This window comes from Microcaecilia unicolor, chromosome 4, assembly GCF_901765095.1.
Source record: "Microcaecilia unicolor chromosome 4, aMicUni1.1, whole genome shotgun sequence".
NCBI classification, from domain to species: domain Eukaryota; kingdom Metazoa; phylum Chordata; class Amphibia; order Gymnophiona; family Siphonopidae; genus Microcaecilia; species Microcaecilia unicolor.
The window spans coordinates 88,721,976-88,735,925 of NC_044034.1; positions in this window are offsets into that span (position 1 = coordinate 88,721,976).

Sequence of the window (13,950 nt, forward strand, 5' to 3'; positions counted from 1 at the left end):
GTGCTGCAGCTCAAACCTGAAGAGAGACAGCCGACCGGACTTTTTTTTTTTTTTTAATAGGTATCCTTAAATTCTTGTGGGAACGGGTCTGATTCCAGCGCAGATGGGTTAGTTTTCTGTCCCCGTGCAACTCTTTACCATGGACTCAAGTAGGAAGAGGGATTGGAACTAAGTGCTGTAGTTAGATAGCAGATTCGGGAAGGTAAATACTGGAGAAGGCTCAGTGCTGTCTCCTCTGCTTGCAGTGTTTCTGCTAGTTTATATTTAGATTTTAAAATTTGAAGGATTTAGTAAATACTAGTGGAAAATATATTTTTGGATGTAATTGAGTAGAGTGACTCACTTGAGTCTTGGGCTCTGAGCACAGCTTTTAATCTTCATAAATTGGGTAGATCTATTTAAAAATATGTACTTGTATATACCATAAGCTAAGGTTAGCTTTATTTTTTTAATTGCCTCCTTACAGTGTAATATAATGTAACTGTTGTGACTGACATGTTCTTATCCCCCATCTTCATAACTGGTTCTGCAGTAGCCACCTCCTAACCTCTGTTTATTTTATCATTATACATACCTAAAAAGTATTTAAAGCCCTATTTACTGATGCAGTGGTGCTAGTCTTATGCTTAGTTTGTGAATAAAGGGGAGATTAATTTCACAGAGGGCCTATAGGGCTCATTTTTTTTTAAGTGAAAAATGTCTAAAAAGTTGCATAAAGCAGCATTTGGACGTTTTTCTCACACAAGCTTCCAAATCAGTATTTTCAAAACCTATTTTTAGACTTTTTTTTTTTCTATGAAGTCCATCAGCAGTGTGTTTAGGTCACAAGGGGGTGTTTTGAAGGCAGGAGTGGGGTGTACCTAACATTTGGATGTTTTGCAGCCATACTTGTGGGAAAATGTGGGATAGAAATGCACTTAAATAAATAAATAATGGAACAAAACAAAAATGTTTTGGTTTAGACCCATTTTCAGAAGAATAAGGCACAGAAATGTGCCCTAAATCAGCAGCTGGAGCTTCTGGGGTAACCCCCCCCCCCCCAAAGTGAATAAAAATATGACTTACCAGCCTTTATGATAGCTGCAGATGTTAAAGTCAGGTCTATTAGAGCAGCATGCAGGTCCCTGGAATAGTGTAGTGGTCGGTCTAGTACACAGTGGGGAACCCAGGTCCCTATTTCCCTCTACCTGTCACACTTGTGGTGGAAACTCTGACACTTTCCAAGGTCACCAAAACCCTACTGTACCCACGTATAGGTACCCCCTTCACTTCTATGGGCTATTGTAGTGGGGGGGGGGGGGGCTGTGGGTTTTGGAAGGCTGTGGGTTGTGAACCTGGGAGCATTTTTATGAAGTGCACAAAAGAGTCCTCTTGCTGTCTGGGGGGACCAGTCTACTAAAAATGCTGGCTTCTCCTACCTCCCCATGGCATGAACCTCTACGTTTTTCACCTATTATTATTTTTTTTTTTCAAAAATGGACCAAAAAAATAAAATGTCTAAATCGCAAAGCCTTGTTCAAAACAGTATTTTTGGGGGAAAAAAAAAAGATAGATATTTTCTCTTTTGAAAATGATCTCCTTTCCTATTTGGATTTTGGATGTTTTGTGCAAAACATCCAAAATCAGGCTTTAGTCGTCATAATGAAAAAGCCCCTCCATATATACATAGTAGCATGCTTGTCTTTAAATTCTTATCACTGTATATGAGATGGGTTTTGTTTAGCAGCTATAGCTTCAGATGTAAATAGTCATGTTGCTGTGATAAAACTATAATCAATAGATTGAGCCACAGAAAAAAAACATTGGTGGGGTTCTAGAAAACTGGCTGTCTGAGTCAGGCTGAAGCTTATGGATGGAAGAATGTCTCAGCAAACAGATTACTAAAACATTTTGCCTTTTTTTTTTTAATCTTTTACAATCTAGGCAAGATAGTCTCCTTTTTTGTGTGCATCATCTATGTCTATGTGGCTCATTTTCAAAAGAGAAAGTACCCTGCCTGTGGCCAGACCTGGAAACTTTCTCTCTGCCACATCTTCTGTTCCCGCATAGGCGACCAGCTGAAGGCAGCATGCTGTCATGGCTGATGCTGCCGGTAGCCCAGATGAATGAAAGACTGCAACGTGAGGGGAAGAGGGGCTGGCAAGGGAGAGAGATGGCAGACACTGTGAAGTAGAGGGATAGAGAGATGTACTTCAAATGGTGGGGGAGGGATGATAAAAGATGCCACATTGCATGGAGGGTAGGGAGAAAGATACCACCAGGCCCCAGAGAGGAAAGGGGATCATAAAGAGAGTTCAGATTATGAGATGAGAAAGAGAAACTGGACCCGTATGGTGAAAGAGATACTGGGTTGGGAAGGGTTGAGCGGAGGGAAAAGAGAAAGATGGGATAGGTTGGAGGGAAAGTAGGAAAGGTCATGGAGCTAAAAAGAGAGAGACGCAGTAGCATAGTAAGTGACAGCAAATAAAGACCTGCACGGTCCATCCACTCTGTCCAACAGTCACATTCATCATCAATTTGAGATTAAAATCAGCAATGAATGTGATATTATATACTTGATCATAGTCTTTCTGGGATATAGACTGTAGAAGTCTACCCGGCTCTGTCCTTATGTTCCAACTACTGGAGTTGCCTTCGAAGCCCACTCCAGCCTATCTGAATCTGTTATGTCATTCAGGGGATACAAACTGTAAAAGTCTGCCCAGCATAATCCTCGTGTTAAAAATTACTGGAATCTTGAAGCCCTCTCAGCCCATCCTAAACTGGATTGCTATATGCAGGACATGGACTGAATAAGCCAGCCCAGCACCGGCCTTAGTTGATACAGCCAGAGTTGGCATCTAAGCACCACTTGACATGCAAGTGACCGCTGAGAATTTCCTAGAGGCCTTGGACTATGCACATGTGGATGAAATGACAACTACAGTGTCAGAACAAGTTGACATCTGGAATACACACTTAGCCAAGACCTTAGTGAAAACGGCACCACTAAAAATGGTCTTATGCCCCACTCACAAACGCTCATCTTGGTTTTCTCTAGAACTTCAGATCCTTAAACGCAAAGGACGGAGACTGGAAAGGAGATGGCGTAAATCTTGCCTAGATGAAAAAAAGGCTAAACTGTAGGAAGCACACGGCAAAGCCTTAACAGCCTTAACAGCAACCAAAAAACAGTATTTCTCTCAATACATTTCACAGGCTGCCAATTCAACCAAGCAGTTGTTCAATATAGTAAACAGCCTACTGCAACAACCACAACACAGTCAGCCTGCCCAGTCTAAACTGAACTGCATTGATTTTGCTGCATACTTTGTGCTAACAAAAGTCTCCGCCAGGATTTACAGGCAATCCCACCCAGTCCCAAACTCGCCCCATCCTGACAGAGACAGATGAGACACTTTTAACCTAATGACAGAGGACAGCCTCAACAAAATCCTAAGAGACCTTCGACCAACTACCTGCTCCTTTGACCCCTGCCCATCAAAGACAGTACAGCGGGCAAGTAGGAGCCCTATAGAAGTTGCCACAAAAATTGTGAACACCTCTCTAACGGGCAACTACCAACAGCATTAAAAAGGGCAGTGGTTTGCCCTTTGCTATAGAAAAACAACCTTGACCAAGACAAACTTGAAAGTTACAGGCCAGTATCCAAAATCCCATTTCTAGGGCAACTCGTAGAACAAACAGTCGGTGTTCAACTTAATGATTGGCTAGAAGAGGAAAAACTGGCTAGATCTATGTCAATCTGGATTCAAACCTGGTTATGGAACAGAAACGGTCCTCGTATCCCTACTAGATGATCTTCACAGAAACCGAGACAAGGGATTTGCCTTGATGTTAGTACTGCTAGATTTCTCAGCAGCTTTTGACATTGTGGATAATGATATCATGCTAGCATGACTGACAGAAACAGGTATCAATGGAACAGTACTTGCCTGGTTCAGAACCTATCTATCAGACAGGCAACAGTCCATAATGTTTGGCAACAACTCATCACCACCATGGACACTGACCTGCGGGGTACCACAAGGATCGATACTGTCACCTATTCTGTTCAATATCTACCTCAAGCCACTTGCTGAGCTGATCGGTCAATGGACACTCAATTCTACATCTATGCAGATGATGTGCAGCTGCTCGTACCCATTGAACCTGACTTACCCACAGCCTTGAATGAACTGATTAACTGTCTAACATCAATTCAAGAATAGGCTAAACACAACAAACTTTGCCTGATCCCAAGTAAAACCGAGTTTCTCTGGGTACCTAACACAAGTGGCTACATGCCTGACATCAAAATCCCTTTTGGGAAGTACGAACTCTCCCTCAGATCACATCAGGAACCTTGGAATATAGCCAGACTCAACACTTACTTTGACTCCCTAAATCCAAGCAGCCTTCAGGAGCTGCTTCTACTATTTGTGACAGCTATGCTGCCTCTCTCCTTACACAGAGAAGGGAAATCTTATCCCAGTTGCACATGCCACGATAACATCAAGACTGGATTACTGCAATGCACTATACACTGGTCTGACTACAAAGGGCCTGCACCAGCTCCAGTTCATTCAGAATGCAGCAGCAAGACTCATAGAAGGTTGCAAGTGATGTGACCACATCACACCATTTTTACAAAAACTTCATTGTCTACCAGTACAATACAGGGCTAAATTTAAAACTCTGATCTTCAAGGCCCTGAAAGGAAATGGCCCTGAGTACCTGAAGAATAGGATGATCCTCCACACATAGCCAAGGACACTAAGGTCCTCTCAAGGACTATCACTAACCACACCCTTTCCAAAAGACATTACATGATGTGATACCCAAAAGCGAGCCTTCTCTGGAATGCACTGCCTGAAAGGCTCCGCTTAACATAAGATTATCTCTATCTCTATTCCAACTTTGCTCCACCTCCCCCACTCATCAAAATGGTCACTGTCTTGATCTCATCTTCTCCTCCAACTGTTCACCCTCTAGTTTCCTTGCCTCTGATCTTCCCCTCTCTGATCACCATCTTATAACTTTCACACTTAAATCTCCTCCCTCCCAGTCCCGTCCTATCTTATCTAATTTATCTAGGAATCTTCACGATATTGACCCTTCATCTCTATCCTCCCATGTTTCAAACCTCCTCTCTACTGTGGCACCATCCACGTCTGTCAATGAGGCTGTTTCTTCTTACAACAATACTCTATCCTCTGCCTTAGACACTCTTGCACCTTTGATGACCCGCCCTAAAAGGCATACAAAACCCCAGCCTTGGCTGACTTCTAATATCCGCTACCTACATTCCTGTACCCGCTCCGCCGAACGCCTCTGGCGGAAATCTCAGGCCCTTGCTGATTTCTTACACTTAAAGTTCATGCTGACCTCCTTCCAATCTGCTCTTTTACGTGCCAAACAGGATTATTATATCCAACTGACCAACTCTCTTGGCTCTAACCCTCGACTTCTCTTCACCACATTGAACTCTCTCCTCAAGGTGCCCCCTCCCCCAACTCCTCCTTCATTATCTCCTCAGACCCTTGCTGAATTCTTTCACGACAAGGTTCAAAAGATAAACCTTGCATTCTCTACCTCGCCACCTCTCCCTCCACTGGTCCGTTCCCCTCTCTCTCCTTCCCCTCATTCCCTTTCCTCCTTTCCTAAAGTTACTATTGAGGAAACTACACTTCTCCTTTCTTCCTAAAAATGTACCACCTGTTCCTCTGATACCATTCCCACCCACCTTCTTAATGCCATCTCTCCTGCTCTTATTCCTTTTATCTGTCACATTCTCAACCTCTCACTTTCCACTGCAACTGTCCCTGCTGCCTTTAAACATGCTGTGGTCACACCTCTCCTTAAGAAGCCTTCACTCGACCCTACTTGTCCCTCTAATTACCGACTCATCTCCCTCCTTCCCTTTCTCTCCAAATTACTTGAGCGTGCTGTTCACCGCCGCTGCCTTGATTTTCTGTCCTCACATGCTATTCTTGACCCACTACCATCTGGTTTTCGCCCTCTCCACTCAACCGAAACTGCGCTTACTAAAGTCTCCAATGACCTATTACTCGCTAAATCCAGAGGTCTCTATTCCATCCTCATTCTTCTTGATCTTTCCGCTGCTTTTGACACTGTCGATCACAGCATACTCCTCGATACCCTGTCCTCACTTGGATTCCAGGGCTCTGTCCTTTCCTGGTTCTCTTCCTACCTCTCCCTCCGCACCTTCAGTGTTCACTCTGGTGGATCCTCTTCTACTTCTATCCCTCTGCCTGTCGACGTACCTCAGGGTTCTGTTCTTGGTCCCCTCCTCTTTTCTATCTACACTTCTTCCCTTGGTTCATTAATCTCATCCCATGACATTTCCTACCATCTCTATGCTGATGACTCCCAAATCTACCTTTCTACCCCTGATATCTCACCTTGCATCCAAACCAAAGTTTCAGCGTGCTTGTCTGACATTGCTGTCTGGATGTCTCAACGCCACCTGAAATTAAACATGACCAAAACCGAGCTTCTCATTTTTCCCCCCAAACCCACCTCCCCACGTTTTCTGTTTCTGTTGATGGCTCTCTCATTCTCCCTGTCTCCTCAGCTCGAAACCTTGGGGTCATCTTTCCGAGCACTCTACCAAAACCCTCATCCACACCCTTGTCACCTCTCGTTTAGACTACTGCAATCTGCTTCTTGCTGGCCTCCCACTTAGTCACCTCTCCCCCCTCCAATCGGTTCAAAACTCTGCTGCCCGTCTTGTCTTCCGCCAGGGTCGCTTTACTCATACTACCCCTCTCCTCAAGTCGCTTCACTGGCTCCATATCCGTTTTCGTATCCTGTTCAAACTTCTTCTACTAACCTATAAATGTACTCACTCTGCTGCTCCCCAGTATCTCTCCACACTCGTCCTTCCCTACACCCCTTCCCGTGCACTCCGCTCCATGGATAAATCCTTCTTATCTGTTCCCTTCTCCACTACTGCCAACTCCAGACTTCGCGCCTTCTGTCTCGCTGCACCCTACGCCTGGAATAAACTTCCTGAGCCCCTACGTCTTGCCCCTTCCTTGGCCACCTTTAAATCTAGACTGAAAGCCCACCTCTTTAACATTGCTTTTGACTCGTAACCACTTGTAACCACCTGCCTCCACCTACCCTCCTCCTTCCTGTACACAATAATTGATTTGATTTGCTTACTTCATTTCTTGTCTATTAGATTGTAAGCTCTTTGAGCAGGGACTGTCTTTCTTCTATGTTTGTGCAGCGCTGCATACGCCTTGTAGCGCTATAGAAATGCTAAATAGTAGTAGTAGGTGAAAGCTTGGCTGTTCAACCAGGCCTTTAATGGAAGATGTAACTAAAGTATTAGTCTCACACAGAAAAGGAGTGACTCAAGCTGTAGATACAGCAGCAGGACATGTTTATCCACTCCTACCCTAGCTGAGATAATATTTAACCATCTCTCTGACCTCATGTGCAACTTTCTCTAAATCAGTCACCTACTTTTTAACTTCTTACTCTCTTACCTATCTATATGTTCCATCTTTGCTTTATCCTTCACTATCAATTATAATGTTTTATTACATATTGTGTTGACGTAAGTAGTATACTATGCCATACTTTGTATTGTTATTTGAATATTTTGATTGCTGTAATTGCCTATTGCTCATGCTTGATCTATTCTTACTGTACACCGTCTTGAGTGAATTTCTTCAAAAAGGCGGTAAATGAATCCTAATAAATATGCAACCCTTTAAGTTTTGTTTTATATACCATTCATTTTCTAATTAGAAATCCTCTGTGTTCATCCCACGCCTTTTTGAATTCCGTCACAGTTTTTTTTTCTCAACTACCTCTCTCAGGAGGGCATTCCAGGCATCAACCAGCCTCACCATGAGAAGGGGTCGGGGAAAGAGAGGGAGTGCTGGGGGAGAGAACAGGGGCACAAAAGTACGGGGTACAAATAAAAAAAAAAACAAACATGAACACGGCAGAGAAATGGGGACACGGCAGATACTAATCATGAGGGAAAGGGACACAGGAGGTGCTGGACATGACAGGGACACAAAGCGAATAATGGTGGACATGGAGAGGAGAAATGTCAAATGGACAGGAGACACTGGAAAGCAGAAGATGGTTAGGACAAGGGATTGGGGGAAAGGTGAACAGAGCAGAAGATGGAAGGGACAGATCAGAAGATGACAGACGATTGAATGAAAGAGTGTTGGGGAGAAGAACAGGGAATTATAGGAGAGATGGCATGGAAATTTTGAGGGGATACTCTGCATTGGTAGGTATGTTGATGGGTTGGAAGAATGAGTGAGGGTGTGAAATGAGGGATATGAGAAGAGGGGCAGAAAAAAGGGATGATGTTTGGGGAAAGTTTGAGACATAATGTGAATGACCTGGAAGACTGGAGAGGCTGAGAGGCATTGAAAAGGGATGGAGTACTGGGCAGGGTATAGGAGGAAAGGGATGGGTCTCTGAAGAGATTGAATGAGGGTGGAAATTGGGTTAAAAAGATGGTGAAAGAGGGCAGTAGGACATGGGGTACAGGGTAAGAGATAGAAGAATGGCCTGGAAGGAAGGTGATACAAGCATGGAGCTGGGGTTGGGAGGGTGAGTACAGAGGATGGGAAAGGGTTAAGAGATGGGGAGGGGGGTAGAAGACATGGGAGGGAGATGGAAAGCCAGTAGGTAGATGGAAAGTGAAAAGAAGACTAAGGACTAAAAGGTGAGAGAAAGGGAGAATGAGAGTAAAATCAAATGGGCACATATAAATGCAGAGAAAAGGGTGGGTGGGGGGGAAACAAACAAAAGATCAGTGCTATACAGATGTAGAGAAGGAATGGAGGAAGACAAGAGGATAGAGAAGACATGGAAAGGCGGCTGAGGGGAGATATGATAGAGGTCTATAAAATAATGAGTGGAGTTGAACGGGTAGATGTGACGCGTCTGTTTACGCTTTCCAAAAATACTAGGATTAGGGGGCATGCGATGAAGCTACAATGTAGTAAATTTAAAACGAATTGGAAAAAATTTTTCTTCACTCAATGTGTAATTAAACTCTGGAATTCGTTGCCAGAGAATGTGCTAAAGGCAGTTAGCTTAGCGGAGTTTAAAAAAGGTTTGGACCGCTTCCTAAAGGAAAAGTCCATAGACCATTATTAAATGGACTTGGGGAAAATCCACTATTTCTGGGGTAAGCAGTATAAAATGTTTTGTACTTTTTTGGGATCCTGCCAGGTATTTGTGACCTGGATTGGCCACTGTTTGAAACAGGATGCTGGGCTTGATGGACCTTTGGTCTTTCCCAGTATGGCAATACTTATGTACTTATGAACCCAGAAAAGAATTTAGAAGACACGTGGAAACTGGAAAAGAGAATGAGACCAGCCTAATTATATAAATAAAATGCCCAGACAACAAAGGTAGAAAATAAAACAATTATTTTTATTTAATACGTTTTAAGGACTGAGATGTGCCATCTTTGTGAAATGTGCATTTGTTTTTCCAATTTTTATTTTGCAAAGTACAGGAGAAAATACATTTCCGTTTCTCTTTTACTAGTATTGCATTGCTTATAGAGTCTGGCTTTCTTAGGGGTGTGGGGCAGGGGAGGGGGGGAACCTCCATTTCAGCTTTTGTCTGCATGTTTTTTTTGTGGTTCCCTATTCTATATCAGGTGAGCATCTGTCCATGTGGCATGCAAATGAGGTGAAGGATTCTATTAGCATTTAGTGTCTGTGTAGGAATCTAACAGTCCAGCTTGTTTCAGTTTCCCAGTAGCAGGAATATTGGTGCTCTAGTGCCCACAGTAATATTTACAGCAGTCTTTTTTATTTAGTTGGCTTAAATTTATATTCAGAGCACCTTAATTTCATGCCCTACCTATTATCTATGTTGGCCTCCAGTCTGCTTTTAACAACGCCTCAAAGTCCAAGCATACATTTTATGGATAAAATTATTTGTAGAACTGGCCCAAATTAAGAAGAAAGAGAAAATAATTCCCTGTGTATTATTTAACCAGTTCTGCTCTGGTAGCAAACCACTGTTAAATAGCTCTGTGCAACAAGTCCTCCCATCAATAATTCAGTGCAGCCATGCTGATGCAGCAAGGCTCACACTGACACATGCACAGGCCAGCACCATCAGAAGTCCACCTGATCTATTGACACGTGGTGACCTCCATGTGCAGTGATCTGGCTGCATGTGGAGGTTGCCACACCCTTGTGTCCGTAGTTCATGTGATCTCTGATGCCGCTGGCGGCCCATGTATGGGTTAGTGCAAGGAGGTTGGGTTTGTGTGAGCTTTGCTCCATCCAAGGAGATTTAATTTTAGTGTCCAATGTTCCCATCAATCTGTTCCCATATGGCTTATTACGGGAACATTGGACACTAAAGGGTTAATAAGACAGGAGATGGCATGATATCAAAAAGTTGAAGCTGGTTTTTCCCCCAGCAGTTGTCATATTGGTATACCCAAAACAAACCCCTCAAACTCACCTCCTAATAACGAATACAAAACCAAGGAGTCTTAATAAAACAATATAAACCTCACAAATTTGTTATTGTTTTTCAATAGCGTCTGTGAATGTTTTGGGTCACTCAATATGGCGGCAAGCTTCAGCCCACATAATGGGCCAGATAGGCTCATGCCATTTCCTGTCTTACTAAACCTCATTGGCTCCATCAGCCTGGGCAGAGAGTAAGGGGCCTTTTTACTCACCAATGTGCGCCAATTCTGAGTTACTGCCCGGCTACTGCGTGGCCCATGCGGTAATTTCATTTTTGGAGTGCGTCCGAAAATGTTTTTATTTTCTGGCAAGTGGGCGGTAATCTGCATTTGGGCATGCATAGACTATTACTGCCTGGTTATCGTGCGAGTCTTTACCGCTAAGTCAATGGCTGGCGGTAAGGTCTCAGACCCAAAATGGACACGCGCCAATTTTCATTTTGCCACGTCCATTTTCGGTCAAAATTTTTTAAAAAAGGCATTTTATACAGGTGCACTGAAAAATGTTTCTGCGCGTGTCCAAAACATGTGCCTACACTACCACAGCCCATTTTTCAGCGCACCTTAGTAAAAGGACCCATCAGTGTGGCTGTGGGGAATTATTGAAGGGGGGAGGAAGCAGTACATGGACATCTTGGAGAACCTGGGTAGGTAGGTGGTCACCGAGAGGCTCGTACTCACTTACTGGATCCCATATGAACTACGTCCATCCCCATGGGATTCCCACAGACCCCATTCCTGTGCAGCTTGCTACACTGCAGCAAGGAGGTTTAATGACAGGAGACTGCATATCTTGCCTATTATCTGGGCTGAAGGCAATGGGCGGAGCTTGCTGCCATATTGGCCAGAACAAAACAATTGCTATCGCTATTGAAAACAATAGCGAGCGTGAGGTTTTATTAAACTTCCTTGGTTTTGCATTTCTTATGTTAGAAGGAGAGTGGGGGGATGCAAGGGGAGTTGGGGGTGTGTGGGGAGTTTTTGAGGGGTCTGTGAAGGGACGGTTATATTCAAAATGTATTTGTCACTGCTTTAGAGCTTGCTTTGTTATTTGCAATGCTGTATTGTGAATTTCAGTGCTGCGCTATATGCCTTTACTTTTTGTTTTGATGATGACAATAGTGATATCTTCTAATATAATAAAACGCACCGTGAACGTTCTGAAGACAACGTTCTGAAGCCACTCAAACACTCCCTGTAGGGTTCGTGGATTCGTGGTGTGAAGCCAGCCAGCTGTCTCTGCCCCGCCCTCGCGTCAAACGTCATGACGTCGAGGGCGGAAAAAAAACCAAACAATTCCGGCAGCGTCAGGGAAGGAGGCGGCGCTCCCGACGTCTCTAGCCTTCCCTTCTCACACACAGTCTCTCTCTCGCCCACACACACACACTCTCTCTCACACTGTGTCTCACATACACACTTGCACACACTCTCATTCTCACACACACACTCTCTCACAAACACACTCACACCCAGACTCACTCACTCTCTCTCTCACACACACACTCACACTTTCACTCTGACTCTCAAACAGTCACTCTCACATACACTCTCCCAAACATACACACTCCGAGGAAAACCTTGCTAGCGCCCGTTTCATTTGTGTCAGAAATGGGCCTTTTTTACTAGTTTCTATATAAAATGAAAAACAAAGGCATATAGCACAGCACTGAAATCCACAATACAGCATTGCAAATAACAAAGCAAGCTCTGAAGCATTGACAAATACAGTTTGAATTTAACCCTCCCCCCCCTTCACAGACCCCTCGAAAATTCAACCCTCCCCCCCAATCTCCCTTCCCTCACCGACATAAAGAATGCAAAACCAAAGTGGTTTAATAAAACTTCACAAGTCTGCTATTGTTTTCAATAGCGATAGCAATTGTTTTGTTCTGGCCAATAAGGGGGGGGGGGGGGGGAACGGCTTTAACTTTTTGACATCATGCTATCCTGTTATTAAATCTACTTGTCCCGCAGCTTTCCTTCTGCGTCCTGTTCCAAGGAGGCTGGATAAAAACAGGAGGCTGGGTTAGCCTATTGAGCCCATTATATGGGCTGAAGTCAGTAGGCGGAGATTACTGCCACACTGGTCCACCCAAAACAACAGCAAACGCTATTGAAAACAATAGCAAAAAGATTATTCGAAATTAGGGACTACCAATGCGTGGGCCATCTGTAAAAAGGCAAAAGCTCTTCCAGTTGGATAGGCAGCAGTGCCTTAAAAGGTAGAAGACAAAAGATTTTTTTAACTCATTTGACAGCTTTTTAAATTTATTTGAAAGCTTCCCATATCTAGATATAAACATCATGAAATAAAATTTGAATATCACTAAACAGCCTAAAAAATTATTGTAGCTGGTAGAGAAACAGCAGTTATAAACTCTGTATTTTGTGCTCATTTTTCTACACTGTTCTTCTATACAATACAGATGGCCAAATTTCAGTGAGGATATCTTGTTTCCAAATGGGTTCACCTTAACTGTTGTAATCTGTCTTGGGAAGCCTACAGTTATAAAGTGGTCAAAGTTTTATATAATAATCCAACGGCCCGAATTTTGATTAATAACACACTATCAGATCCAATTCATCTGGAAAAGGGTTCCAGGCAAGGCTGTCCCCTGTCTCCATTTCTATTTAATATAGCTCTAGAGCCATTTCTTATAGCAATTAGAGATAATATAAATATCACAGGAATTTCTATTGGAAGTCAAAATCTCCACTTATGCTGATGATATAATGTTGTTCTTGACAAATCCAGCCTCCTCTTTAACAGCTTTGTTTCAACTTATTTCTATTTACTCTAATATCTCTGGTTATAAAATTAAATTTAAAACGGAGGTTCTTCCACTTAATGTTCGTGCTACTTCTGATCTGGTTTTGCTGCATGGTCTGCTATGGTCTTCACAGCATATTTGATCATTAGATATTAATGTATGTCCCTCTTTGGAAGGTACATTGGAATTGAATAGGAAGTATATCCTGGAGTTGGTTAAATCTCTATCTCTTCCTTGGAAACCATTACATCTTTCTTGTTGGGGTCGATTGGAGACTGTTAAAATAATGCTAATGCCCAAAGTCAACTTTATCCTTAATATGCTTCGTATCCTTTTTTAGAAAGTTTTTTTATACTCAAATAGATAATATCTTAACTAAATTTTTGTGGAATAATAAGCCTCCTAGGATTGCTCTGAAAACTTTTAAAAACACCAAAGGAAATGCAGGTGTCCTCTTTCCTGATTTTTTTGTTTACCACAAAGCATTCATTTTAGGTCAGGCGTCATACTGGTTGATAAAACCTCTACATTATCAACCGGTTTGGTTAGCAATGGAGCAATTGGTGTGGGGCTCGTCTTTAAGTTCCCATCTCTTGCCTTTATTTATTCCAGAACAGTTGAAAAATAACAATATAATTCTTTCCTCTTTCTCTTGCTTGCATGAACTTGATAATTATATGGAATTTTCAA